Raw genomic sequence first — 27,948 nt, 5'->3', positions numbered from 1 at the left:
TGTCAACAGTGACGTGAGAGCCAAGTCGCGAGTGCGACGACTGTTTGTTTGATGACAGGAGATATTTCGTCTTGCCCTCGTTCACTACCAGACCCATTTTCTGTGCTTCCTTGTCCAGCCTGGAGAAAGCAGAACTAACGGCGCAGGTGTTGAGGCCGATGATATCAATATCATCGGCATACGCCAACAGCTGTACACTCTTATAAAAGATGGTACCTTCTCTATTTAGTTCTGCAGCTCGAACTATTTTCTCCAAAAGCAGGTTGAAGAAATCGCACGATAGGGAATCGCCTTGTCTGAAACCTCGTTTGGTATCGAACGGCTCGGAGAGGCCCTTCCCGATCCTGACGGAGCTTTTGGTGTTACTCAACGTCAGTTTACACAGCCGTATTAGTTTTGCGGGGATACCAAATTCAGACATCGCGGCATAAAGGCAGCTCCTTTTCGTGCTGTCGAAAGCAGCTTTGAAATCGACGAAGAGGTGATGTGTGTCGATTCTTCTTTCACGGGTCTTTTCCAAGATTTGGCGCATGGTGAATATCTGGTCGGTTGTTGATTTCCAGGTCTGAAGCCACACTGATAAGGTCCAATCAGTTTGTTGACGGTGGGCTTTAATCTTTCACACAATACGCTCGATAGAACCTTATATGCGATGTTGAGGAGGCTTATCCCACGGTAGTTGGCGAAGATTGTGGGGTCTCCTTTTTTATGGATTGGGCATAGCACAATTAAATTCCAATCTTTGGGCATGCTTTCGTCCGATCATATTATACAAAGAAGCTGATGCATGCTCCTTATCAGTTCTTCGCCGCCGTGTTTGAATAGCTCGGCCGGCAATCCGTCGGCCCCTGCCGCTTTGTTGTTCTTGAGGCGGGCAATTGCTATTCGAACTTCTTCATGGTCGGGCAATGGAACGTCTGCTCCATCGTCATCGATTGGGGAATCGGGTTCGACTTCTCCTGGTGTTGTGGGTTCACTGCCATTCAGCAGGCTGGAGAAGTGTTCCCTCCATAATCCAAGTATGCTCTGGGCTTCGGTTACTAGATCACCTTCGGAGGTTCTACAAGAGTATGTTCCGGTCTTGAAACCTTCCGTAAGCCGCCGCATTTTTCGTAGAATTTTCGAGCATTACCCCTGTCGGCCAGCTTATCAAGCTCTTCGTACTCACGCATTTCGGCCTCTTTCTTCTTCTGTCTGCAAATGCGTCTCGCTTTCCTCTTCAACTCTCGGTATCTATCCCATCCCGCACGTGTTGTGGTCGATCGTACCGTTGCGAGGTAGGCAGCCTGTTTTCTCTCCGCTGCGACACCGCACTCCTCGTCGTACCAGCTGTTCGTTTGCACTCTCCGAAAACCAATGGTTTCGGTTGCAGCTGTACGTAAAGAGTTTGAAATGCCGTCCCAAATTTCCCCTATAATGAGTTGTTGACGAGCCGACTAGAAAATCTTCTCGACGTCGAACCTTCCTTGTATTTGTTGACGTGCGTTTTTTGCTGCACAGAGGCGGGTGCGAATCTTGGCTGCAACAAGATAGTGATCCGAGTCGATGTTAGGACCTCGGAGCGTACGCACATCTAGAACAGTGGAGACGTGTCTTCCGTCTATCACAACATGATCGATCTGGTTGGTGGTTTTTCGATCCGGAGACTGCCAGGTAGCTTGATGTACATATCTTCTTGTGCTAGAATCTTGTACCACAGATGACCATACTTCGGGCCCCGGCGAAGTCAATCAGCCTCAACCCATTTGGGGACGTTTCGTCGTGGAGGCTGAATTTACCGACCGTAGTGCCAAATATACCTTCTTTGCCCACCCTGGCGTTAAAGTCGCCAAGCACGATTTTGACATCGTGACGGGGGCAGCTCTCATAAGCGCGCTCCAAGCGGTCATAGAAGGCATCTTTGGTCACATCGTCCTTCTCTTCCATCGGGGCGTAGGCGCAAATCAGCGATATGTTGAAGAACATCGCTTTGATGCGGATTGTGGCGAGACATTCATTCACCGGGGTGAATGATAGTACTCGGCGACGGAGTCTCTCTCCCACCACGAATCCAACACCAAACTTGCGCTCCTTTATATGGCCACTGTAGTAAATGCCACAAGGACCTACTCGTCTCTGTCCTTGTCCCGTCCATCGCATTTCTAGGACGGCGGTGATGTCAGCCTTTATTTGCACGAGCACATCAACCGGCTGGGCAGTGGCACCTTCCAAATTAAGGGTCCGGACCTTCCAGGTGCATGCCCCCAATTCGTAGTCCTTATTTCGTTTGCCATGGTCGTCATCAAAAGGGGGGTTTCTCTTCCGAGGCTTGTTGTTCCTTTTCATTGGGGGTGTTTTTTACGTGGCGCACAACCATATGCAGGGGATGTTTCTCGCCTTCTCACATTAGCTCGCCTTCGAACGGATGTTCTTAGGCCACCCAGAGGATACTTGGTCAAAGACCGGAAGTTGTGAGCTGCTTGAGCCATGTGTAAAAGAATCGTTTCTGGCCACTCCCAAGTGAATGGCGATCAGAGAACTTTCCTCACTTGCGTGAACTTCTACGCATCACTCCATCCTCTGTTATTTTCTACTCAATTTTAATGTGGCTACTAACGTATTTTTTTATATTTAACCAGATCGTTTTATAATATTTTTTGTTGAAGTTGAAGTAGACAGCTAAGGAATGCCTACGGCTTTGTTGGTAAGTTGCGCAGCACTCATTATTGTTTTTTTTTAGTTTTTGTTTCGTGCAATATTTGTTTATGTTTATTATTAACAATTTGTTTGTTTTCAAGTTAGAAGATTGTTTTATTTACTTTATATAATGACAGAGTTCACTAAGCTAATTGAAAAACACGTCCGTACACCTTGAACACTTAAGACTACGCCAATGATTAGCAATGTTTGCATTGTGAAATCCTCTTACACAGTTTTACGGGTTCAATAGAAACAATTGAATTTGCTATAGTTTTTGATTCGTAAATCTTTTTTATGCTCCATGGAATCGAACGTTACCAAAAACATGTCAAAGGAAATTCTAGTTTTTAATTGAAGTCGATTGACAGCACTTAGTGCATTTAAACCTTGCTCTTTTAAGTCATAAATAATAGTTTTCGGATCATAGAAATTTTGCAAATTTTTTATAACGACTTTTTTAAATCCATTCAGTTTCTGTAGCTAATTCTTCTTCATCCCTCAAAAATTCAACCTTATTTTCCGAACTCAGAATTTTGTTAACATCAGTGGACTTAAGGGGGGTTACATGGGAAGGTATACCCATGAAAAATTAGGCGATTTTCGAGAATTTTTATAAAAGAAAGTTTCGAAGTTCTTTGAACATAATAAAGTATATTTTAGCTATGTTTTAATATTTTTTTTACACAAATGTTGGAAAATAACGGAGTTATGTGCTTTTCTTGGAGGCGTCACCAAAAAAGTGCCCCAACTGTTGACATTGAATGAGAGTACCTGAGACAAAAAAATTCAAAAAGGTTACTAAAATTGAAGGTGTTTCCTGTATAATAACTTACGATTTTTGAAAAATATCAGATATTAAAAAATGGCGTAGTTCTGAAATAAATCGAGTTTTTTAGGTAAAAAATGGTCGTTTTCTTATGGCAAAATTTACAATTTTCAACCAATCGTAAAGATCGTAGAGCAATGTATAGAAAATTTATTCAAGAATACTCAGTTTCAATTTGAAGCCAATCGGTCAATTTCTCGTTAAGTTGTTATGTCAGCAATTTTGAAAAATGTCGTTGAAAACGCGTTCAATCAGCAATTTTGAAAAATGTCGTTGAAAACGCGTTCAATATTTCATTTAAATATTTTTATACCTGCGAGCGGGCGCTTTTTAGAACGCTGCCATTATGAACTCTTCAAGATGCGACCTTGCAATTTATACAATGCAAGGTGTTATGCAAAATATTTATGTAAACCACTGTTGGTTTAGAATACGCTCAAGTTAAGCATTTGGTTAAGTAAATTGTTGAAAATAGTTATTGAACAAAGTTGACTTTCGAAGTAATTTTTGTTACCTTCCAAGATATAAGAATACCGAAAAACTAATCATATCATTAGTTATAAAAACAAATAAATTAGAGTTAACAAGACCAACACTACGAGTACTAGCAACAACCAAGTGGAGTTCAATGATTAGAAAAATACCTTGAATAGGATAATTTAGATGTACGAGTTTCTAAGGATAATGTATACAAAATGTCATTCGCAACAAAAGTACAGTTGGTACCGGTTAGTATTATACGATGAGCTCACATGTCTTCGACTGTAGATCTTCTGTGCCGTCAAAGCGGATTATAAGCCGATCTTAATAAATTCGCACATAAAGTGATAGAAGGCTAAGCATATTCAAGATTGATCTTATGACTCAATGTGATGAATAATAACAAATGTGGTGAAAAATAAGTTTCCGGTTTGCGTTAAAAATGAGGTTACAATATTGCGTATACAACACTAATATACATACCTCTCGGTGTTCTGCACCAGCTTACAGAATTAAACAGTTTATATTCCACAACTCCAAAATCAAAAAACTTCGCCATAACTATAATCGTATCAATCCCAACACCCCAAATTATTGTCGGCGTTTTCAATGCCTGGAGCTCTATTAGTGGCCCCACTTGTACTAACCAAAGAAGAAAAATCCTAAAAGGTTTTGTACGACGGCTTACGCTTTTCAAAATATAATTCGTTTACAATTGTAGATCTGGTTCTTTGTTCTCCTGTTATCGCCCCCAAACTAAACAGCTAGAACTATATAAAAGTGATTCAAATAACTCTGCGAAACGTATTCTGTTGCACTTCCTTCTTCTTCTTCTTTACTGGCGTAGACACCGCTTACGCGGTTATACCCGAGTTAACAACAGCGCGCCAGTCATTTCTTCTTTTTGCAATGTCTTTCTCCACCTTGTCTTTCCAACGGAGTTGAGGTCTTCCTCTTCCTCTGCTTCCCACGGCGAGTATTGCGTCGAATACTTTCAAAGCTGGAGTGCTTTCGTGCATTCGGACATCATGACCTACGTTGTTGATCGACGGTGTTGTTGGTGTTAATGCCGGTTCCAAGATAGACGAAATTATATACAACTTGGAAGTTATGACTGTCAACAGGGACGTGGGAGGCTAGTCGCGATTGCGACGAGTGTTTGTATGTTGACAGGAGATATTTCGCCTTGCCCTCGTTCACAAACTGACCCATTTGCTTCACTCTTTTATCCATTCTCGAGGGAACAGAACAAATGGTTGTTTACTCTTATAAAAGATGGTTGAAGGCTGGAGAAGAGCTCCCTCTATAATTTTATTACGCTCTGGGCATCAGTCACTAGATCACCTCTTTGGGTTCCACAAGAGTATGCTCCGATCTCGAATCCTTTTCGTAGAATTCTCGAGCATTATCCCTGTCGCTTCCCTCTCTTGCTCCCGGTATCTATATCACCCCGCACGTGTTGTGGTTGATTGTAACGTTGCGAGGTAAGCAGTCTGTTTTCTCTTATTGATATAAGTTGTAAGTATACCTTTAAGCTAAGGTACAATAAGAAATCTTTTCGTCAAATTGTTAAATTCGTCAGTGGTTGTAAGTCGCTGCTTCTGCACTCCAATGCACTTGAATTCCGCGCTTCGTATTCTTTGGATTTTTCAAGAAAATTATTTAATTTTTATAGCACGCTCAATTATCACTCTTTTAACAAGCAGAGTTGCCAGAAGGATCGCAAGTGGTTGAGGTGTTGGTTTCCAAACAAAATTGGCCGGGGTACACATATCACATATGCATGTTTCCCACTACAAGTGAATCAGCGACTTTGTGACTTATGACTCCCTCTAAGTAATTAAGCAATAACGGTGTTTGATGACAGATTCGCATTTTTTATTTATTTTATACGATGAGTATGTAGCACAAGCCAATAGACGGTGTTTTTTTTTGCATATTCGCAAGCAACATGAAAATGAGATTTATTTTTTTGATAATGAGTGATGGTTTTTCAGGTTGTGTGATGGTGATCATACCTTGGGTTTTCCTTACGATTAGTAGAAAAAGTTTACTAGAAACATCGGTGAGAAACAAAAGTGGTACATGAATATGGTGGTTTGTTTAACCAAGCTAGTAGAGTTTTAGTAGCGTCAGCCAAAAAATGAATTTTCCATTCTGGTTAGGTGTAGATATGGTGGATTATAGTCAACAAGGTTAGCTAAAAGGACCGTTCCGCAGAGTTTCAATCTGGGTAGGGATACGGTCTTGTTTTTGATACTAAAAGATTTTTACATACATATATTATATCCTACTAAGACTCTAATGTAAGGTGGTTGGCATATCCCTTTTCTGAAGCATCAGAGAAAACGTGGAATTCGATGATGGATATGGGGGAAAAACCGATCCATCTGGGTATTTCACTTTTGTTTATGTTTTCATAGTCCTTGACGAAGCGATTCCATCAATGAAGGGTGAAAGGTTTTAGACTTTCATCCCTGTCAAAGTTATCTAACCATAGTTGTTGCATTATCATTACTGCCTTGATTATTATTGGACTAAGCCAACCGGCCGAGTTAAACAATTTTGCTGTGTCTGATACAACTTCACGTTTGGGGTGTGCAGATTTTTCCCCATTGGGTTGACGGGGAAGAAAAATTAACCCTTTTTGAGGTCCATCGAATGTCCAGGCTTTTTGTGTTTATGGTCTTAAAATGGATGAGTTATTCCGTGATCTTGTTGAAGTCCTTTTAGAATGTGAGGGTGATTGGAGGTTCATTTTCGCTGAGCGAATACTTGCGTTTTCCGGTGACTTTCTAAATACGATCCTTTGGAACCGAGTATGATTAGGGTCCAGAAGTTTTAGTTTGTACATTTTCTGAATACATGCAATACAAACGAGTTGGAAGAATAGCCAATTTTAAATCAGAATAACTAGGTCTTTCTGTAAAGTAGGTCCGATGCGTAAGACATCAATTAATTTTTTATTGTTTGACGTGGGACAAGATGCATTAAATACCACACGCAATTTCGTGGTTTTACGATCGAGTTTAATGACTTCATGGTGTGGTAAATAATATTGGGTCGCTTTATTCGGAGGGTTATATTCTATATTCTTCATATTCTTCATATTATATATATTCCATAATTACCTTAACAAATTCTGCTTTTTCTGCTTTGAGTAGGGCTTGTTTATTTCTGAAGAATTGTACTAACTCTATGTGTCTAGAGTACCCAATATCAATACTATGGAATTCTGAAGAGAACATAACGCCCCACTGAATTAGATTGGATAGTTCTTTGAAACATTATATCACAAATTTGGTCGGATTTGGAAAATCGACATGTTGTGGGTTCATGTCATTGTGAAATGAGACCATGGCGGAATTTGGGAAAGTTGGGTTATGGTTTCGGACAAGATTCCTCCGAATTCCGTCACTTACTGTACCGAGTTTAATACTTGGATAGATATCACTACCGATTAGTATATCCACGGATCTAGGTTTGTAGAATTGTGTGTCTGCTAGAGTGAATCCAAGATTTTTCAGATGCTTCTTTGGATCTATATGATATGATGGTAAATTACACTGTGGAACATTTTTGGGATTATTGTCTGGGGGTGAGAAATTCCAAGTCAGGGTGATGGTACTAGGTCAGTATAGTAAAACCCTCAAAGGGTTTGGCGTTCGTATGTGTAATTTTTATACTCTCGCAACAATGTTGCTAAGGAGAGTATTATAGTTTTGTTCACATAACGGTTGTTTGTAAGTCCTAAAACTAAAAGAGTCAGATATAGGGTTATATATACCAAAGTGACCAGGGTGACGAGTAGAGTCGAAATCCGGATGTCTGTCTGTCCGTCCGTCCGTCCGTTCAAGCTGTAACTTGAGTAAAAATTGAGATATCATGATGAAACTTGGTACACGTATTCCTTGGCTCCATAAAAAGGTTAAGTTCGAAGATGGGCAAAATCGGCCCACTGCCACGCCCACAAAATGGCGGAAACCGAAAACTTATAAAGTGTCATAACTAAGCCATAAATAAAGATATTAAAGTGACATTTGGCACAAAGGATCGCATTAGGGAGGGGCATATTTGAACGTAATTTTTTTTTGGAAAAGTGGGCGTGGCCCCGCCCCCTACAAAGTTTTTTGTACATATCTCGATATCTCGGAAACTACTATAGCTATGTCAACCAAACTCTACAAAGTCGTTTCCTTTAGGCATTTCCATATACCGTTCAAAAATGGAAGAAATCGGATAATAACCACGCACACCTCTCATACAAAGGTTATGTTGAAAATCACTAAAAGTCCGTTAACCGACTAACAAAAAACGTCAGAAACACTAAATTTTACGGAAGAAATGGCAGAAGAAAGCTGCACCCAGGCTTTTTTTAAAAATTGAAAATGGGCGTGGCCTCGCCCACTTATGGACCAAAAACCATATCTCAGGAACTACTCGACCGATTTCAATGAAATTCGTTCTTAACACCCTGATGACTTCTCTGTATAATATATGTATACATTAGGAACCAATGATGATAGCGGAATAAAACTTTACAAAAATACGGTATTTGAAAAATATATAAATGACGAATAATGAAATCTCGATTATCACTTTATCATGCGAGAGTATAAAATGTTCGGTGACACCCGAACTTAGCCCTTCCTTACTTGTTTTTTATGACCTTTTAAATTTTTTCCTTATCTTGATGTTTTTTCGCTTAGTTGTAACATTTTGGCAAAAACGTAGTTTAACATAACTCGCGAACCACTATTATCTATTTTTCCAATCCATTAGACGGTTGTAGCAGCTTTTACACACAATATTTGGTACCCAATTTTCGTTCACTATAACATAAGAAAAAATTTAAAAGGTCATAAAAAAAACTGACACATACGAACGCCAAACCCTTTGAGGGTTTTACTATACTGACCTAGTACCATCATCCTGACTTGGAATTTCTCACCCCCAGATTAGCCGTTGTACTGTGAAATTTAAAAGGTCATAAAAAAACTGACACATACGAACGCCAAACCCTTTGAGGGGTTTACTATACTGACCTAGTACCATCACCCTGACTTGGAATTTCTCACCCCCCAGATTAGCTGTTGTACTGTGTTATCAGATAAGCTATTTAGTATAACTTCTTGTGCTGATAACCTATAATTTGTGTTTAAGGGTGAGCAAAGTGTGAATTCACAAATATTTGTCGATTTTACTGAAATTGTATTGTTCAGTCCAGTCACTGATATAGATTGAGTTAGGTTAGATTAGATGGCTAATCAAGGATCGCAGGTCGACTACTATATGAAGTCTTTTGTATGGTCATAAAAAAAGAGAACTCCTGTGTTCGAACTAAAAATTAACAAAACGCTTAATAGTCAATACAAATTTGCAAAGGCATTTTATTTCCATTCCCGCCAACTTGGTTGGCTGTCTGAAGGTAGTGCTCCCAAGTGCTTAAGTCGTGATCTCCCAAACGCGGGACGGTCTAGGAGAAAGTGTTGAATTGTTTCCACTTAATCTTCTTCCATATATCTTCTGCAGGTGGCGTCTGGTAGGAATACCAGCCTTACTGCGTGGACGCCAATAGGACAATGGCCCTATAAAAGCCCCAAAACTAAGGAGAGACTAGCCTTACTAAGAGCAAAAAGATCACTGGATTTCCTGCAATCGATCCGCTCTCATTCTACCGATAGCAGTTCTAGGGTGCTTTTTCTTGCTAGCTCGTCAGCTTTATAATTTCCTGCGATTACATTGTGTCCAGGAACCCATACCAGTCTTATCTATCTTATTGTTGTAATTCTTTGGCAAGAAGGCACCTCGATAGTTGCCCTTCGCACAGTTACAGCTTTTAGGCTGCTGTTCCCCTGGTTTTGAACATTCAGCTGTCTTATGCTTACCGGCGCACTTAACGTATTTTGGTTGTTTCCCACAATAATTTTGCGTACGGCCAAACTTTTTTTGCAATATTTCTTTATATATTGGATATGCTTTGTTTTTTGCCTAACAATAAGTAATAAAAGCTTAAATCTATTTAAAACAAGACAAGCTCAAACAAGTGGTTGAGCTGTTTTGGTGATACGTTGCTTTTAATTACGCAGGCATATATCTCTGTTTGATGGCAGGAATGTATTTAAGCATTGGCCAATGTGGTTTAGGTGAACTCGGAGTTTAGATATGTATTTTATTCTGCTGTCCTCGACTTTTTTCTTTACCATACGAATACCGAGATCTTTATGGATATTTTTATTAAGCATGTATCTATCATGGCGGAGAAGTGATTATTCTAATAAATTTCGATTGGAATAGAATGTTTGTGATCTTATATATCAGGCCTTTATGCCGTGCATCACGACTGTGTTAAGTCTTTCCAAGGTTTATCTATCAAGATAATCTGGGACCTTTTCCATGAAATTATATAGTATCCGAAACTAATAATTGCATTGAAGAGTAAAGAGGGGACCTCTACAGCAATATTTTGAAATTAAATTAGCATATTTGGGGTAATATTGTCATGTCCTGGCGACTTTTTTGTATTAAGTTCTTTTAGAATTGTAAAAATTTCACAAGGTGAAGTCTTAAAAAACTCGAGCTACTCGTTAGCTGTGCTTGCTAAGATTGACAGCTTAAAGTTGTTTTTCGGCAATTTGATTGAAATACCTTTTCAAGATGTTTTGCAAAACCATTAGCCTTTTCCTCGTCGTTTCAGGTCCAATTTCCACCCAAGTCTCGTATAGGCATGTTGGAGTTGACTGATGGCTTCATGGACTTTTCGGCTTTCCAAAGGGAATTTCGATTGCTTGAATTTGGACACAGCTTCTTTATATACGTTTAAAGCTGAGTGGAAGAAGAGCGGTTTATCTATCACTTTCGGCTTGCACACATTTTTGCATTTACAAGCTTTTCTATTTCTCTATTAGTGATTTTTTTGGGACCAGGCGGCTTATACAAGTAGTTTTTGTTTGGTGTTGCTAAAACAGCTGTGTTAGTTGTTATATCAATGAGCTCTCTTATGCGTTCGTCAATATCTCTTCATGTAATTATTTTGTACTCAAACTTAATGTGGCGACTCACATATATTGTATAATTTAACCAGTTTGGTTAAATGAGTCTCAGACCCCCCTCACATCATTACACGCCCACACCAGATACTTTACATACACCACCTCATCATTCTCCATCACATCTTACCTACACACCACATCATCATTACATTCCACATCACACGCACACAAATACTACATCACCATTTCAACATATCAAAAAAATAGGAACAAAAGGGACGGACGGACAAGGCACCAGCCTCTTTCGCATGATCGCTACGAACGCGCAAGCATCGCCACGTTTCTCCGCTGAATTAATCGCCTTTTTCGTTCCGCCCTTTTTTAATTTCAATTATTCCCGTGCAAGGTAAGTGTCGCCTAAAGTGCTTAGAAACTAATCCACTAAAACATGGTCCTTCGAGCCGTAACGGACGGCACAAGTGGTGATACAAATTAATAAAATAAAAATACCATTTTCGGATTGGTCCTAAGCGGACTAGTTGCGGAACCAGTCACAACAATGACAACTCAAGTTGAGGAAATCTCAAACAAGTACCTCAATACAAAACTAAAGAAAATTTGGGAGTTAGAAGAACTCCCCCCGTATCAATCACAACCCCAGAAGATCGATATTGTGAGGATTTTTACAAATCCACAATTACTCGATTAGATAATGGCCGGTACGTCGCACATTGGGGTAAAATGTGTCGATTTTGGAGATTAATTCAAAAATCAAAATTAAAGGTACATGTAAATTTTTGGTATCCAACAAAAGTAGATAAAATTCTACATCACTAACTGAACAAATATTTGGCGAAAAAATTTACAGTTTTCTTGTAATATTCTCTGAAAATTGCAAGTATATTTCTTTTGTATGCGCACAGTGATATACGTGATTTTTTTAATTCTTCGAAGTTTTTTATTTTCTTTAACTGGACAAATCTTGAGAAAATTGTAATGGAGCCTTCTTGTTCAGGTAATTTAGTAAATACAAAAAGATTTCATTTGTGGTTTTACGTGTCTCTAAGTATTTTAATTTTTTTTTGGGCGAAAGCCTTAAAATATTGGGATTTCGACCTTATATGCAGGCATATAGTTGTGAGTTAAGCGGGGTAAAGCAAATCTTGTTTCATTCCTGTAATTTATAGCTGTTGTAGTTTCTTTTTGTAAAAAAAAAAGTTGCGCCAATACTGCGCACTTTCTCAGTATATTCATTTCTTTTTGCGAACTGACTGGTCAAATATACAAGAATTTCTCAAGGCAGAAGAAGAACAAATACAGCAATTGCAAAAAAAAGGTTTGTTATTGTTTTTGTTGTTCAGTGGATGACTGTTTGCTTTGTTCACACCCCACGTTACGATAAGCGGCAGTTTAAATGCATAAGAACATATTCTTAAATAGTCTAAAATTCGCGTTTTACTTACATATGTATAATAATAAACATCACCACATACATTTTTGAAATAAAATTTTGATTTCTTACATTTTGTAATAATTAATTAATATGGCATAAGGTTCTTATCTAAGGTTTAGGGTATGTGTAAAATCATGATAACCGACATTGTTTTTTCCCGCGCAATTTTTATTACTAATGTTTGTATGTCATGTGTAGTCGAGAGAAATAACAATAGTGATGTATATTTAACTAACATGGTAAAAGCGATACCGACATTGACTACATTTAAAGAGGATAAAAATACTATTATCATCCTTATAGGAACTAGTTCTAATGTAATTTGGGTTCCTCGTCAAAGTCTTTATAACATAATGAAAAACTCTAGTTGTGATAAATTTAATGAAAAATTTTGAAATTTTTTTCTATTAGTTTCGGAAAATAAAGCACGGATTCAAAAAGGATTTAAAGATAAAATTGGTCTGATTGTTGACCAACCGAAACCTGGCTTTGGGAATTCTAACGATGACAATACAGCTAGGCGTTTCTTTCAAAATCCCGAGATGTCAGCAGCAATTACTAAAGTTGACTTAAATTTGATTAAAAAGATTCATACAATACTCGTAGTTGTTTCTAGTGGGCACGATATTGAGGTACAGAAGTTTCGTGACTACGCTTTAAATACAGCAAAATATTTCGTTGAATGTTATCCTTGGTATAACATGCCTCCAACACTTCACAAATATTTTATCCATGGACCAGAGATAATATCGCACGCTATGTTGCCAATCGGACAATTATCAGAAGAAGCTCAGGAAGCGCGAAACAAAGATTTTAAGAATTTTAGAGAACATTTTTCTCGCAAATACAGCAGAAAAAAAACAAATGAAGACATATTTAACAGACTTCTAATCCGTTCTGATCCCGTTATATCAACCACAAGAAAATTACCAAAAAAAAAGTGCAGGATTTACCCGAAGAAGCATTAGAGTTGATCGTGATAGAGAGTGGCAATAATAATGAAGTTGATGATGACCATGATGATGAAGGCGATGATAAAAATTCAAGCGAAGACGACAATGATCATGAATATGATTATGGTGATGAAGAAACAGTTTATATATTTATTTTAAATAAAATTTGAAGCTTAAGAAAATTAAAAATTTAGAAAACCGGTGTTCAGCATATTTTTGTTTTTTAAGATATAAAAAAAATAATCAAAAAACTCGAATTGCATTATTTTCTTACTTCTTTATGATTAACTAACTAAAAAAAAATAACTTTTCCATAACTAGAAGACTTGTGGGAATTAATCTCCATTTTGAGCACCATTTACCCCACTGTGCGTCGTACGACTACCCCGAAAGCCAGAGTTTCCCCACACACTCGCCTTAGGTCATTCTCGCACCTCAGCTATCCAACAGTTTTTAAGTATGGAAAAAAACCTACTTAAAAAAGGCGAGTTAAAACCAGAATACGATAGGGTTTTAGAAGAATACCTCCATTTAAACCACATGGAGGAAGTCAGCCCTGGCGAAAAAATTATAATAGGTAAATGCTATTCATTTTACCTGCCACATCATGCAGTAATAAAGCCAGACAAAAAAACCACAAAGGTAAGAATTGTCTTTAATGCATCAAAATCATCAAGTTCGGGGAATTCCCAAAGTGACGTTTTATTTACGGGACCCACGCTTCAGCCAGATTTAATGCTCCTCATACTAAATTGGCGTATATACAAATACGTTTTCATTGGGGATGTTGAGAAAATGTATCGGCAAATAGTCGTACATAAAGATGATCAAGATTTTCAGCGAATTATTTTCCGAAAATCTCCCAATAGTCCACTACGTGACTTTTAATTAAAAACAGTTACCTTTGGCGTAAACTGTGGCCCATACCTCGCCAATCATACACTCCGCGAACTGGCAGAAGACACAAAGTCAGAATTTCCTCTGGCGACACAAGTGTTGAAAATACAAACGTATGTATACGACATTCTGTCTGGAAGCCACAATCTTCTACAGGCACACGAGTCACTAGCACAAGTGACACAAGCGCTCAATACAGCAGGGTTTTCGTTGAAAAAGATAACGGCGAACCACCCTAATATTTTAAAAGACTAATTTCCTTAAATTCGAAAAGGAAAGCACAACAAAAACTTTGGGGATACAATGCAATGCGATATCTGACCAGTTTTCGTACACTAATGAGTCAATATCCGCACTATCAGCTATTACAAAGAGGCAAATTTTATCCTCTGTGGCAAAACTTTTCGACCCCGCAGGATGGCTTTCGCCAATTATGATACAAGCAGAAATTCTAATACAAGAATTATGGCTAGGTGGTACCGACTGGGACGAGCAAGTAAAGCCAATTCGTTTAGAAAAGTGGTCCCAGTTCGCGAGCAATCTAAACGACATCACACAAATACAAATGCCACGATGGGTAAATTATATTCCAGAGCACAAAGTCAAACTACACGGCTTCTGTGACGCCTCTGAAAAGGCATATTGCGCCACTATATATGTTCGCACACAAAGCGACAAGGCGACCACAAGCCACTTACTAGTTGCAAAAGCGCAAGTGGCTCCTCTAAAAATAATAAGTGTCCCACGACTAGAACTATGTGGTGCACTACTACTTGCCAAACTAGCATCCATAGTGCAAACGCATCTGGATATGGCAAAATATAAATTATATCTCTGGTCTGATTCCGAGATTGTATTAGCCTGGTTGGAAAAACCACCACATGCATGGAAGACATATATTTCCAATCGAACGTCCAAGTTCTTGACCTAGTGGGATCAGCCACTTGGCGACACGTAGCCAGTGCTGACAATCCTGCTGATCTAGGTACAAGAGGGTGCAAGCCTCTACACCTTGCCACCACCACCCTCTGGTGGAATGGCCCCCGATGGTTAACAGAATCTCCCGATTCTTGGCTACAATCGCCCATGCGCAATATTGTTGCCCCAGAAAGTCGAAAGATCAACTCCTTTCACGCAACATTGGATGATACTGACATCTTGGAGAGATTTTCATCTTACCCCCGAGCCCTCAGGGTAATCACTTACATGCTCAAATTCACAGAGCGACTCAAACTTAGCATTAAAGGAATACGCACAGTATATCCCCAAGGCGATACAGTGACGCACCTAGACTTACAAAAAGCAAAGATCGCTCTTATCGCATCTACTCAAGCGCGCTACTTCAGCCAAGAGATATCAGCTTGTCAATTCAAGCCTAACGTACAGCGAACGTCATCCCATTGTTATACCAGAGAGATCGCAACTTGCCACATTATATCTCAATTATGTCCACGTACTATTATTACACGCTGAACACCGCCTCATGCAACAAATAGTCCGCCAAGAGTTTTATATCCCAAGACTCAAGCCAAAAATAAAGAAATGCATTTGCATAAGCAAAAGATGCGAACACAGATTATGGCAGCACTTCCACCGGAACGCTGCAACTTTGCTCCGCCCTTCACTATCACAGGTGTCGATTTTGCTGGGCCTTTTCAAATAAAGGCATCCATGCTAAGGTCTCCCACACTGATAAAAGGCTACGTGGCTGTCTTTGTCTGTTTTACGACAAAAGCAGTACACCTCGAGCTATGTACAAATCTGACAAAGGAGGCTTTTCTTGCGGCATTTGCTCGTTTCGTCGGACGACGTGGTTTTCCGTCAAAACTCATGAGCGACAATGGCAAGACATTTAAAGGAGCTCAAAGAGCCAATGAAAACCAGTTTGTGGACTTTATCAAACAAGTTTCACCTGAGATTGTACAAAAGTACGCTTCCCAAGGCATTAACTGGCAGTTCATCCCTCCAAGCGCTCTTCATATGGGTGGTTTATGGGAATCAGCGGTAAAAAGCTTTAAATCCCACTTTAAAAAAGTAGCTGAAAACTACAAATTTAACTTTGAAGAATTTACTACATTATTAATTCGTATTGAAGCCGTTCTCAATTCATGGCCATTGACGACACTCTCGCAAGATCCCTCAGGTCTAACAGCTCTTACACCAGGGCACTTTCTCAAAGGAGCACCCATTCTGGCTATACCTGAGCCAGGCGTGGAGTCGCTTTCCTTACTAAATAGATAGGAAAGAATTAAAGTTCTCCATCATAATTTCAGCCGCCGATGGAAGGAGGAGTATATAAAGGACCTTCATAAAAGGTACTGCTGGAAAACTTCTGAAAAGGCGCCAAAGCTTGGAGATTTTGTCCTAATACATGACGATTGTCTACCCCCTACAGAATGGCGACTTGGTCGCATAGAGAAGCTACATCACGGCTCCGACGGTCACATACGAGTAGTTGACGTCCGTACTAAAAACGGAAATCTAACGAGACCGCTCGTTAAAATATGCTTCTTACCAACCGCAGATAACACCGAAAATGCACATAATAAACAATCCGTAAAATAATACCGACACGCAGAAATTGAAAAATCCGTCTAATGAACAAAACCGAAATAAACCGCAAACAACAAGCCGATGTTCACGCTATACAATTAACTAATTACATAAAACGTTAAAAAACGAGAAACACGCTAATACCAACCGTTAAAATTAACATTCCGTAAGCAATTAACAAAGAAAACTAATCCCATTGGTCGATCAATACGACGACTCATTCATGCCACATATTGTGGCACGATTGCTCATATCTAATCATGACAGACTTATAATTAACAATCTCCTTTATACGTAGTAGATTACCATGGATCTAGATACGCCAGTGTTAGCCACGCCAACCGTTCGGTCGGCTACCAGCGTGCAACGCACCTCCGGGCCTACCCCAACGCCCCGGCTGCAGTTGCAACAGCACCGTCAACAGGCAATCGTTCATCACGGGTCTCGGACGGGCATCATATAAGATGACCCCTATGCCGCCGCCCACATCGCCTGCACCACTGTAGGATCTTCAGAGGGATGCGACCGTTACAGCGTCAGCAAGTGGCCCAGGCACATGGGCACTGTTTAAACTTCTAGAATGTGAATCGAGGGGTTTGTGCCAAATCTGCAATAGACCACATCACACGCTGCTTCATCGCACTAAGATGCGCGATGTAAATCGGTCACCGATACCTCGCAGCCACGCAACAAGGCATCCACCCGGAAGTCGAGCAGTGCATCAGCGGGTCGGAATATCAATTCGGCGTCGACAGCTTAGGCCCCAGCCACGGCGATCCGCGGGTCTTAGCAGCGTCGTGGCAACGCTGCAACAGCTGCAGCGACTCCTAGGCTAATCAATTGCTAGGGGGCCCGGGATGGTTAAATGAGTCTCAGACCCCCCTCACAACATTACACTCCCACACCACATACATTACATACACCACCTCATCATTCACCATCACATCTTACCTACACACCACATCATCATTACATTCCACATCACACGCACACAAATACTACAACATCACCATTTCAACATACAAAAAAAAGGGATGGACGGACAAGGCACCAGCCTCTTTCGCATGATCGCTACGAACGCGCAAGCATCGCCACGTTTCTCCGCTGAATTAATCGCCTTTTTCGTTCCGCCTTTTTTTAATTTCAATTATTCTCCTGCAAGGTAAGTGTCGCTTAAAGTGCTTAGAAACTAACCCACTAAAACACAGTTCATTTTATCAGATGTTATTATAGACACACTTTTGGATCAACGAGAATGATTAGAAGATAAGTCAGTACATGTACTGTTATGTGCGAATTACCTATATTTTTGATTACAGCAAAACCAATTAAATCTGGTATTTTGTTACTCTAACTAGGTCAAGATTTCGGCTTACCACGAACATTATGTCAAGGTTACTGTGTCAGTTATAATAGTTTGATACAACTGTTTTTCTTTCGGGTTAATTAGTCCTCGGCCCACTACAAGTGTTTTGCATTGTAATCTCCACCTGCTAGAAATCTATGACCTAGCGTTCCAAAAACGTCTTTAAATTGGATGTCTGTAATTTTAAATCGAGGTGGGCAGAAAACAGGCGTCACCGTTAGCATTCCATATACAAATGCTCAATGGGTTTGAGATATTATTATCTCTTGAATCATATTTTGCACTATTGACATAAATTGTGTCATATATTAGGTCTATTTCAAGCGAAGCTAGGTCCTTCTCTACTTGGTCCTTCCAGCGGAGTGGAGGTCTTCATCTTCCTCTGCTTCCCCCGGCGGTTACTGCGTCGAATACTTCCACAACTGAATTGTTTTCGTCTTTTCGGAGAACATGACCTAGCCAGCGCAGTCGCTGTCTTTTAATTCGCTGAACTATGTCAAGATCGTCGTATCTCTCATACAGCTCATCGTTCCATCGAATGCGTTAATCGCCGTGGCCAACGCGAAAACTCGCAACGTCGACTTATCAGTTGTAGTCATCGTCCAAGCCTCTGCACCATATAGCAGGACGGGAATAATGAGTGACTTATAGAGTTTGTTTTTTATTCGTCGAGAGAGGACTGCGTTGGATTTCCAGGTTGTTGTTGGTGGTGTTTATACTGGTTCCAAGATAGACAGAATTATCTACAACTTCGAAGTTATGACTGTCAACAGTGACGTCAGAGCCAAGTCGCGAGTGCGACGACTGTTTGTTTTATGACAGGAGGTATTTCGTCTTGCCCTCGTTCACTGCCAGACCCATTTGCTTTGCTTCCTTGTCCAGTCTGGAGAAAGCAGAACTAACGGCGCGGGTGTTGAGGCCAATGATATCAATATCAGCGGCATACGCCAGCAGCTGTACACTCTTACAAAAGATTGTACCTGCTCGATTAAGCTCTGCAGCTCATATTATTTTCTCCAGAATAAGGTTAAAGAAGTCGCACGAGAGGGAGTCGCCTTGTCTGAAACCTCGTTTGGTATCGAACGGCTAGGAGAGGTCCTTTCCGATCCTGACGGCCTGACGGAGCTTTTGGTGTTGCTCAACGGCAGTTCACACAGCCGTATTAGTTTTGCAGGGATACCAAATTCAGACATCGCGACATAAAGGCAGCTCCTTTTCGTGCTGTCGAAAGCAGCTTTGAAATCGACGAAGAGATGGTGTGTGTCGATTCACCTTTCACAGGTCTTTTCCAAGATTTGGCGCATGGTGAATATTCGGTCGGTTGTTGATTTGCCAGGTCTAAAGCCACACTGATAAGACAATCAGTTTGTTGACGGTGGGCTTTAATCTTTCACACAATACGCTCGATAGAACCTTATACGCCATGTTGAGGATAGGTAGTTGGCGCAGATTGTGGAGTCTCCCTTTTTGTGGATTGGGCAGAGCACACTTAAATTTCAACCTTTTTTGTGTTTGTTGACTTGCGCTTTTTGCTGCACAGAGGCGGGAGCGAATCTTGGCTGCAACAAGATAGTGGCCCGAGTCGATGTAAGGATTTCGGAGCGTACGCACGTCTTGAACACTGGAGACGTGTCTTACGTCTATCACAACATCATCGGTCTGGTTAGTGGCTTTTCGATCCGGAGACAGCCAGGTTGGTTGATGTATTTTCTTGTGCTGGAATCTAGTATTACAGATAACCATATTTTGGGCCCCTGCGAAGTCGATCAGCTTCAACCCATTTAGGGATGTTTCGTCTTGGAGGCTGAAATTAACGACCGTAGTGCCCACCCTGGCGTTAAAATCGCCAAGCACGATTTTAACATCGTGGCGGGGACAGCTTTCATAGGTGCGCTCCAAGCGCTTAAAGAAGGCATCTTTGGTCACATCGTCCTTCTCTTCCGTTATTGCGTGACGATATGTTGAATATCCTCGCTTTGATGCGGATTGTGGCGAGACGTTCATTCACCGGAGTGAATGATAGTATTCGGCAACGGTCTCTCTCCCACCACGAATCCCACACCAAAATTGCGCTCTTTTAAATGGCCGCTGTAGTAAATGCCACAAGGGCCTACTAGTCTCAGTCCTTGTCCCGTCCATCGCATTTCTTGGACGGCGGTGATGTCAGCCTTTATTTGCACGAGCACATCAACCGGCTGGGCAGCGGCACCTTCCCAATTAAGGGACCGGACGTTCCAAGTGCATGCCCTCAATTCGTAGTCCTTATTTCTTTTGCCATGGTCGTCATCAAAATGGGGGTTTCTCATCTGTGGCTGGTTGTTAGCTTTCATTGGGGTTTTTTTTTACGTGGCGAGTCCCAAACCCGGCGCACAACCCTATGTAGGGGATGTTTCGTTTTCTCACTTTAGCCAGCCTTCAAACGGATGTTCTTAGGCTACTCAGAGGATATTTGGTCAAAGGACGGAAGTCATGAGCTGCTTGAGCCATATGTATGTAAAAGAGAACATCCCTCACTTGCGTGAACTTCTACACATAACTCCATCCTCCATTGTGTTGAAAATCACTTATTTGCGATTTTCTACATCTTTTTCCATGTATATCTGGCCGTGTGAAAAACATAGCTTTTCCAGATTTATGCCACACACCTCTAGCGACTATCTTAATGACAGATCCAACGTTGAGACGCAAATGATGCGGCGGCTTACCAAGCCTCTCCAAAGAATTTAGAAATTTCACTATATAATTCACGACTTCGTCTCCGTCAAACCTCCCGGAATTTCACTTTGAATCTTCCAGTTTAAGTCATTAATATATTTATTTTTGTAAGCTAAAACTGCGAGTGCACCCATGCAATCATAGTTATGTTCGGATAAATATTTGTGATGAGTTCATCTTTCTTTGAAGTGAATTGACAAGAGGCAGCTGGAATTGATATCAAACCACTGGAAGCATCAACCGAAATTTGTTCGTTTCCAGTTCTTAGCGAATACGATGTAAAATGTCTTTCGCAATGTCATTTTTGTTCGTATTCGTAGAAATTATCATCGCGAAAAGTGTGCGAACTTGAGTGGCATACGAAGTGGCTATCGCATCGTCTATCATTTGATTCTAGTGGTTATCATGTTCTAGCAATTGTAATGGCTAGCATGCTTCTCAAAAAATTGCATACGCTTGTACCGCACGTAGCATTCACAATATGTAATGACTCAAAGTAGAAGCAATCGTCGTTTTTCGGACGGATTGTATAAAATCGTAATAATGCATTAGTCGAGAACACACCTGGATGTCCATCTACTGCTTGGCCTGGCTTTCTGTGTAACCATTTCTTCGACGATGCATTCCATGTATAATATCAAGGCCTTTCCGAATAGAGCAATGTTCTAGCAAACGGACCACTGACACAAGTTAAGAAAAACTCGTCAATGTCAATTAAGTTGTTGGCGGTGTTTTTCTTGGCTGTACTTTATTCTCTAAGGTAGGTACGCAGCTCTCAAGTAATTGCTCAAGAAAAAAAATACATTATTTCTCAAGTAATTTTGACAGCTGGTTACGCATTGTGAATGATCTACATTAGAAGAGCAAGAGAGAATAAACAAAGAAAACAAACTTTGTGCGTAATATGTATGTGTGTATGTGTATGGTAACATAAATATTTTCATTGAAATTTAAGAAATGTTGTTGATGATTGGTAGGTTTTATGCAACATTTCAAAATGGAATATACTTAATAATAATGATTTCAACTAATTTAGGACGAATTTGACGATTACTTCGAATTTCCTTCAAGAAACAATTGTTGATTTGATGTTTCTTCGCAAAACAAGGTTTGCCATATTCACATTTTACTGAAAAAAAGTATCAAAAATTAGTACTAGATTTCTTGAGAGCTGCGTACTAGCACAAGTAAGTTTGTCGCAGGAAAGTATCTTGACCGTTTCTTAAGCGTTTTTTTATATGAAGTTTTTACGTTTCTTGAGAGCTGCGTACTAAGCTCTAGGTTGAAATACACTTTTTGGCCTTCTCCAAATGAACTGCGAGATGCACAACAGTCGGAAAACGTTCTCATGAAAGTAAATAATTTAAAAAGCGTTTCAAAATTGATATGAGTTTTGAATGTGAATTAGACAATATAGTGGATATCCGTCATTTCCAGTTTGCCTTTTCGAAAAAAAAGCACGTGGATAGTGTGCCGTGCATTTATTGTCAGACAAATGGTACATCCAGCATCTCACAGAACCATATATATGTACATACGTTGCTTCAAGATAAAGTCCATCAAACATCGTAGCTGTTGTTTGAAAAGTCGTGCTTTGACATCGTGACGATCATGCTGGTTGTTCGCGATTCCATAATTCCGCAATCTATGGCCATTTTGCATTGCGAATGAATGTACCAAACAAGTCCGCCCGTCCATAATTCCGCTCGTATGTCATCGTATCCTGCGAGTGCTCGTGCATGTGCTTTGGGCTGCCAATGTGTGTTGATGGTAAAAAGAACACCGACCGATATTATGGCGACCTCTTCGTGGTAACAAATTTCAATCTGTAATTGATCACTTTGTATTAAACACACATACAGTTTTACTGAATAATTTTCAATAATTTACCTTTTGAATAGCCGAAATATAGAAAGCAAACGAACGAAATTGAACGATTCAAAATATTTACAAATAAATCAATTGGAAAAGAAAACAAAAAAATTGAAAAAAAATTATGAAAGTCACTTTTTGAAAATTTGCGCTAAGTCGGTTAAAAATGAACATTTACCGATTTTTTATGTACAAATAATCCTTATTGGATTCCCTTCAAAGTAGTTCAGGCGACTTTTCATTTTATTCAACGGTTTAATCAGCTATAGCGAACAGACAAAAACCCAAATTATTTTTATACTCTCGCAACAATGTTGCTAAGGAGAGTATTATAGTTTTGTTCACATAACGGTTGTTTGTAAGTCCTAAAACTAAAAGAGTCAGATATAGGGTTATATATACCAAAGTGATCAGGTTGACGAGTAGAGTCGAAATCCGGATGTCTGTCTGTCCGTCCGTCCGTCTGTCCGTCCGTCCGTGCAAGCTGTAACTTGAGTAAAAATTGAGATATCATGATGAAACTTGGTACACGTATTCCTTGGCTCCATAAAAAGGTTAAGTTCGAAGATGGGCAAAATCGGCCCACTGCCACGCCCACAAAATGGCGGAAACCGAAAACCTATAAAGTGTTATAACTAAGCCATAAATAAAGATATTAAAGTGAAATTTAGCACAAAGGATCGCATTAGGGAGGGGCATATTTGGACGTAATTTTTTTGGGAAAGTGGGCGTGGCCCCGCCCCCTACTAAGTTGTTTGTACATATCTCATAAACTACTATAGCTATGTCAACCAAACTCTACAGAGTCGTTTTTTTCAGGCATTTCTATATAAAGTTCAAAAATGGAAGAAATCGGATAATAACCACGCCCACCTCCCATACAAAGGTTATGTTGAAAATCACTAAAAGTCCGTTAACCGACTAACAAAAAACGTCAGAAACACTAAATTTTATGAAAGAAATGGCAGAAGGAAGCTGCTCCCAGGCTTTTTTTTAAAAATTGAAAATGGGCGTGGCCTCGCCCACTTATGGACCAAAAACCATATCTCAGGAACTACTAGACCGATTTCAATGAAATTCGGTATATAATATTTTCTTAACACCCTGATGACACGTACGAAATATGGGTGAAATCGGTTCACAACCACGCCTTCTTCCAATATAACGCTATTTCGAATTCTATCTGATGCCTTCTCTGTATAATATATGTATACATTAGGAACCAATGATGATAGCGGAATAAAACTTTACAAAAATACGGTATTTGAAAAATATATAAATGACGTACCATGAAATCTCGATTATCGCTTTATCATGCGAGAGTATAAAACGTTCGGTGACACCCGAACTTAGCCTTTCCTTACTTGTTTTTGTTTAGTGTTGTTTGTCATTTCATCATGGAAAGACTTACCCCTGAGCAACGTTTAGAAATCTTTATTACGAAAATTCACGCTCTGTAAAGAATATGTCGCAAAACCATCACCTATCATGAAACCCAGCATTCATTATTGGATAATATTCGATCGAAAAGTCCAGGAAAAACACGCAGTGAAAAAACTACAGCAACCGTAGCTGAGAGTGTACACGAAAACCTTAGTGAGTTGATTCGGCCCCGTTCGCAGCAACTCGGACTGACGTATGGAACGACTTAGCGTATTTTACGTCCAGATCTAAAAATATGGCTTCGCTCAATGGGCTCTTAAAAAGTTTCAAGAAGATCCGACATTTTCCAGCCAAATTATGTTCAGAGATGACGCCCATTGCATCCCGAAAAAATAACGGTTTGGTGCGGTTTATGGGCCGGCACATTACTGTAAATGGGAATAGCTACTGGTCAATGATAACCGAATACTTTTGGCTCGAATTGGATGATATGGGCTTGGGCAATATGTGGTTTCAACAGGACGGTGCCACACGCCACGCCAAGTTAGGGGAACGTGTTATCTCACGAAATGGCCCACTCATTTGGCAAATATGGTCTATGCCAACAAGCCAACGACGATTGATGATCTTCGTACGAATATCGAACGTTAAATTGCAACAGTATGATTAATGCTTCAAAATTATCGGGTTCAGCATGTGGACTTCTGCAAGCGTGCCCGTGTTGACCATGCAAAAGAAATCGCGTTCCATACATAATGACATCGAATGTACTTTCACAGGAATAAAGAACTTTATTGATACCTGGTTTTGTTTTAATGCTTACCCCGTTAAATTGTACCCGTGTAATTAAAAATCTGGATTTTTGAAATATTCAATTAATTCAAATATTATGACAGAAAATAGTAAAAAAAAAAACAACAAACGCATGCGGGAGCTGTAGCACATGAAAAATTTCATTAGCTCTGCTGTGCTACCGCTCCCAATTTTTTGCTACCGCTACGCCAGAGCATAGCGCAGAATTTAATTTTTTGCTTCCGCTCCAGCTATAGTTTTTTACCTAACAAAACTCGGAGCAGAGTAGAGCACATACTTTACATTGTTATGCTAAGGCTATGCTGTGGCTCCCGACAAAGTGAGAGCGGTAGCAAGAGTAAAATGAAATCCTACGAGAGTAGCATAGTTTTTCAAACGCTGATTAAAACATATTGAAACCGCGACTCACCACTATAAGGGTAACACAACGGTTTATAATCGGTTTTTAATTAACACTTAATTCTTCGATTCGGAATACCAGACCTTCCAGAATAAAAAAATATGACAAAAAAATCCTGATCGAGCCCATGCACAGTAGGGTAAATGGTGCTCAAAATGGAGATTAATTCCCACAAGTCTTCTAGTTATGGAAAAGTTATTTTTTTTAGTTAATTAATCATAAAGAAGTAAGAAAATAATGCAATTCGAGTTTTTTGATTGTTTTTTTTATATCTTAAAAAACAAAAATATGCTGAACATCGGTTTTCTAAATTTTTAATTTTTTTAAGCTTCAAATTTTATTTAAAATATATAAACTGTTTCTTCATCACTATAATCATATTCATGATCATTGTCGTCTTCGCTTGAATTTTTATCATCGCCTTCATCATCATCGTCATCATCAACTTCATTATTATTGCCACTCTCTATCACGATCAACTCTAATGCTTCTTCGGGTAAATCCTGCACTTTTTTTTGGTAATTTTCTCGTGGTTGATATAACGGAGTCAGAACTGATTAAAAGTCTGTTAAATATGTCTTCATTTGCTTTTTTTCTGCTGCATTTGCGAGAAAAATGTTCTCTAAAATTCTTAAAATCTTTGTTTCGCGCTTCCTGAGCTTCTTCTGATAATTGTCCGATTGGCAACATAGCGTGCGATATTATCTCTGGTCCATGGATAAAATATTTGTGAAGTGTTGGAGGCATGTTATACCAAGGATAACATTCAACGAAATATTTTGCTGTATTTAAAGCGTAGTCACGAAACTTCTGTACCTCAATATCGTGCCCACTAGAAACAACTACGAGTATTGTATGCATCTTTTTAATCAAATTTATGTTAACTTTAGTAATTGCTGCTGACATCTCGGGATTTTAAAAGAAATCGGTTGGTCAACAATCAGACCAATTTTATCTTTAAATCCTTTTTGAATCCGTGATTTATTTTCCGAAACTAATAGTTTCTCGCTTTCTGTTCGAGCTTGCCACTTTTTTATAGACAATTTATATGATAAGTGGAGAAGAAATTCAAAGAACCTAATCCACCCATGAAGTATTGAAAGCCGAAATTGTAAATTTTCTGTTTTTACGACTTTCTTCACCATTTCATCAATTTTATTAAAATCTTTCGAGCTAGTTCCACATAAATAACAATTTTGTGTAGATGTTGTTTCTGTTAATGCGTTGCATACTTTTCCATCAACCATAGATAAAATTAAATTGTGTTTAACTTCCAAATATTTACTTCCATAAGGTATAACCGAATTAACAAGATTTCGTATTTCTATACCAACTCTTTCGTTTTCAGTTCTAGAAACAGCTGTGGACTCTTTTACAAATTCAATTTTTAAAGGCCTGCAGAACCTGGTAGAAGCTGGGCGCGGATTTTGCCACATAATTTTGCTTCCACAAATCAACCTGATTGGAACAATACAGGTGATGAAAACTGATGAACCATTTGCACCCGGATTATGGTACGCTTGCTTATATGAACTGTGTCCAGAGCTTCCATCGAATCCCCACTTAGTGTACAAGCATAAATTCGTCATTTCCTCAACGTTCAATGTTTTAATTACGTTATTTTGGGCTGAAGTTATACGCTCAGTGGTATGGTCTAAAAGGGCTTGCAAGCTTACTTGTGCTGAAATCTCGCAAAAATGCATGCTCTCACGTCTAGGATAACAATCCTTTTTTGCTGATTGGACATATGTATGAGTAGCAAAGAAACCTATCTGGAGCAGATTGCCTTATAACATTGTACTGTTGTCGAGATAATTTTGCTTCCACCAAAACAAATAAAGCGTCTTCTTTGGACATTTGCTGTGATAGTGATGATTTAGCAATACTTTATGAAATTTTTTCGCTCTCGATGGTGAACTTGCAGCCTCTTTCACTATCTTTGACGCTTCCACTTCCCCTGAAGCTCTAAAACTCATTTTTGCAGCATAAGCTAATAAAGGCAAAGGCACACTATCTCTTAAAAATTTATTTTTTTTTGCTTCGTTTTCTCATTTGATTCTTCAAATGAAAGTTCTTTGCGGCCACGTTTCATTCCTTGTGAATGGGTGAAACCTATCGAAGAATACAGCCAACTTTGGTTTATTCTAAGGAAACGCTCTTCATGCCTATTGGCTCTACTCCAACGAATTTTAAATTGACGAATAAAGGTTTTTATCCTGTCATCAAACTCTTTTATAAATTCATCAGATGGCTCAATACGCTCTTTCTATTGCTCTTTTAAAAATTCAAATTTTTATCGCAGCCAGAGTTTTTCATTGTGTCATAAAGACTTTGACGAGGAACCCAAATTACATTAGAACTGGTTCCTATAAGGAAGATAATAATATTTTTATCCTCTTTAAATGTAGTCAATATCGGTATCGCTTTTACCATGTTAGTTAAATATACATCACTATTGTTATTTCTCTCGACTGCACATGGCATACAAACATTAGTAATAAAAATTGCGCGAGAAAAAACAATGTCGGTTATCATGATTTTACATATACCCTAAACCTTAGATAAG

The 27,948-nt window shown here is 39.4% G+C and overlaps 1 protein-coding gene across 1 annotated transcript in view; it reads left to right on the top strand.

Moving 5' to 3' along the window:
• Positions 1–278: 278 nt before the first annotated feature.
• LOC126765699 (uncharacterized) overlaps positions 279–27,948 on the top strand; it is a 460,036-nt gene continuing 432,366 nt past the window's right edge. The window contains exon 1 of the mRNA XM_050483433.1: positions 279–481. The gene's annotated coding sequence lies outside the window, so the exon portion shown is untranslated. The remainder of the gene's footprint in view (positions 482–27,948) is intronic.

This window comes from Bactrocera neohumeralis, unplaced genomic scaffold (assembly GCF_024586455.1).
Source record: "Bactrocera neohumeralis isolate Rockhampton unplaced genomic scaffold, APGP_CSIRO_Bneo_wtdbg2-racon-allhic-juicebox.fasta_v2 cluster11, whole genome shotgun sequence".
NCBI lineage: Eukaryota > Metazoa > Arthropoda > Insecta > Diptera > Tephritidae > Bactrocera > Bactrocera neohumeralis.
Note: the sequence above shows the minus strand (reverse complement) of the source record. Positions and strands in the feature narration are given on the sequence as shown.